We start from the raw sequence: 3285 nt of genomic DNA, 5'->3' as shown, positions 1-3285 counted from the left end.
CAGCAGATGGTCAACCTGGCAACAATTTAGACAAGGATAGAATAAAGACAAGAAGTTATAAATAGGATTAGAATCTGTACACTAAAAAAGTAGCAAAAATATCTGGGCAATTTTAATTCTAGGAGGATCAAACCCAAGTCAGCCGCATACAAGGCAAATGCCATACCAGCTGCAAATCACTGGCCCCGAAAATTAAGCTTTAAAAAAACCTTAGAATGGAAATCTAGGGGGCTGGAGAGATAGCATAGAGGTAAGGATGGTGGTTCAAATCCCAACATCCCATATGGTCCCCCAAGCCCACCAGGAGCGATTTCTGAGCGTAGAGCCAGGAGTAACCTCTGTGCGCTGTCGGGCGTAACCCAAAAACCAAAAAATAAAAAAAATAAAAAAGAATGGAAATCTAGGAAAAGAGCAATAGCACAGCAAGCAGGATATTTGCCTTGCATGCAGTCAGCCCAGAGCCTTCCAGGAGTTATTTCTGAGTGCAGAGCCAAGAGTAACCTGAGTGCCAAATGGTGTGGCCCCAAAACAAAACAAACCCAAAAAACCTCACTGTTTGTGTGGGGCTATCCAGAAACAATAGAGATGAGGATTAGGAAGATCTCCATGGTAGGAAGCTTGCCACAAAGAGCAAAGAGTGCAGTTAGGAGTGGAGAAGTGTCTACTATGAAAGGGACATGCATGGCAACCTTTTATCAACAGTAATGCAAGTCACAGTAGGGGGGACATGCAGGGGAGGGTGAGAGGGAAACTGCTGACATTGGTGACCAGAAATGTGTACTGCTGAAAGTTGCTGTACATTGTATAACTGTAACTCAATCATGAGCAACTTTATCTGTGGAAAATTAACTGTAGTATGATATAACTTTGTGACCCTGGTGTTTAAATAAAATAATGATAATAAAACTTACTGTTTTTAATTTGGGGAGTGGGGAAGAGAGTTAGTAGGGTAGGGGCAAGACTTGCCTTGCATACAACTGACCCAGGTTCAATCCCTGACATTCCATATTCTTCCCTTGCCTAACCAGTAGTCATCCCTATATGTGGGGCAGAAGTCAATCCTAAGCACCACTGTCTGTGACCCTAAAACCAAACAAATGTAATTTGGGGCAGAAGGTACTCCCAAATGGCTTTCAAGAGGCCATGACAATTCTCAGTCAGGTAGTTCAATATGGGAATCTGAGGGTGTGGTGTTGTGCCAGGGAATAAAAATTAAAACAGTTAACCCAACAATGCAAAGGACCTCTACTGACATACCCACTGGTGCTTGGGGGAACCATGTGATGCTAGAAATTAAATCTGTGGTGTGTGGTGTTGTGCCAGGGAATAAAAGTTAAAACAGTTAACCCAACAATGCAAAGGACCTCTACTGACATACCCACTGGTGCTTGGGGGAACCATGTGATGCTAGAAATTAAATCAGTCAACCACCTGTAGGGAATGTGACTCAGTCACCTATACTCTCTCATACAATCTTTAAAAAAATTTACAAGAAAGGAACATGACAAAACACTATCTCTAACAAATGTAGATTCAAAAATTCTCAATAATATATTAGCTATCAACTCCAGAAAAGTATAAAAAGATTTTTACATTATACCACAGACTTACCACAGGAATAAAAGGCTGATTCTATAATCTACTAATATATCACATCAAAAGGCTAAAGAAAAATTATTATCATATAAATATAAAAAAGAAAAACATTCAGTAAGATTTACTTCTTGTTCATGAAACAAGGTCTACAAAACCAGAAGAATTACCTCAAATCTGGGGGGGGGGTTGGTTTTTGGATCAAACCCGGTGGCGCTCAGGGGTTACTCCTGGCTCTGTGCTCAGAAATCACTCAAGGCATGGGGGACCATATGGGATGCCGGGATTCGAACCACCAGACCACCATCTGTCCTGGATCAGCTGTGTGCAAGGCAAATGCCCCACTGCTGTGCTATCTCCGGCCCTGAATTTCCTCAATTTAATAAAGAATATATATAAGCAAGAGTATGGAAGGATGTAGGACGACATATTTTACCAATGAAGTTTCGTCTTTTTTTTTTTTTGCAAGAAAGTGGGGGGCAATCATTATGTGAAACATTTTTTTTGTATTAGCAGTACTTAAAAACAGTATAACTATTATAAAATGGCAATGATTATACAGTAAAATATTATCTAAAGCAAACAAAACCACCACTGTCAACAGCATACCTGAGGATAAGAACTGGGTATTTTTTAAACTCAAAAATAAGTCAGAGTGATGGGCAACAGGTATGACATCCAACCCAGCTTTGATCCCATTTGACCCCAAATGGCACTGAGTCAAGGAGTGACCTTTGAGCACAAAACCTACAAGTAAGCATTACGTAGCAAAATCTACCAGCAACCCAGACCAAAAACAAAACAAGGGAAGGTTGTCTTCCTTCACACTTCCTACTTAATATCAAAGTCTATTACAATAAGACAACAACAACAAAAAAATAAAATCATACAGATTCATAAATAAAACTGGATATCTCTTCAGTAACAGTGTTACAAACAAGAACTGTCTAAAACAATACTACTTTAAAGAAAAAGGAGGAAAAGGGAGGGAGAGGTAGAGAGAGGGAGGGAGAGGAAGAGAGAAAGAGAACGCAAGAGAGAGAGAACTCGAGAGAGAGCGCAAGAGAGAGAGCACACGAGAGAGAGAGAGAGAGAGAGAGAGAGAGAGAGAGAGAGAGAGAGAGAGAGAGAGAGAGAGAGAGAGAGAGAGAGAGAGAGAGAGAGAGAGAGAGAGAGAGAGAGAGAGATTGTCACAGGGCAAGCCATGGAACGAACGGTAACTAGGAATACTGGTGGCAGAAAAAGAACACTGGTGTGCTCGCTTCGGCAGCACATATACTAAAATTGGAACGATACAGAGAATAGCATGGCCCCAGCGCAAGGATGACACACAAATTCGTGAAGCGTTCCATATTTTTATGGAAAAAAATATGTTTTTAATCAGAAACTTTCTTTGACTTACATGTATTATCATTATATCAATTATATGTTATGTTATGTTATGTCACTAGATTATATTATGTTAGTTTACCTCATTATGTTAATCAATTTTGTCTCTTGAATAAATTCTTACAATATAAAAAAAGATATATGTTATCCTTAAAAAAAAAAAAAGAAAAAGAAAAAGAACACTGGTGAAGGGTTGGGTGTTGGAACATTGCCTAAAACTCAACTAGCAATGGCTTTTTGTGTATCTCACAGTGATTTAATTAGAAAAAATAGTCACTGCAAAAAAAATGAAAATAAAACTGG

At 39.3% G+C, this 3285-nt stretch overlaps 1 non-coding gene across 1 annotated transcript; it reads left to right on the top strand.

Moving 5' to 3' along the window:
* The first annotated feature begins 2847 nt into the window (after nucleotides 1-2847).
* Nucleotides 2848-2951, top strand: LOC125995366 (U6 spliceosomal RNA). The gene has a single exon (XR_007490905.1). It is a non-coding gene; the product is annotated as a U6 spliceosomal RNA (small nuclear RNA).
* Nucleotides 2952-3285: the final 334 nt, after the last annotated feature.

This window comes from Suncus etruscus, chromosome 17, assembly GCF_024139225.1.
Source record: "Suncus etruscus isolate mSunEtr1 chromosome 17, mSunEtr1.pri.cur, whole genome shotgun sequence".
Classification (NCBI taxonomy): domain Eukaryota; kingdom Metazoa; phylum Chordata; class Mammalia; order Eulipotyphla; family Soricidae; genus Suncus; species Suncus etruscus.
Note: the sequence above shows the minus strand (reverse complement) of the source record. Positions and strands in the feature narration are given on the sequence as shown.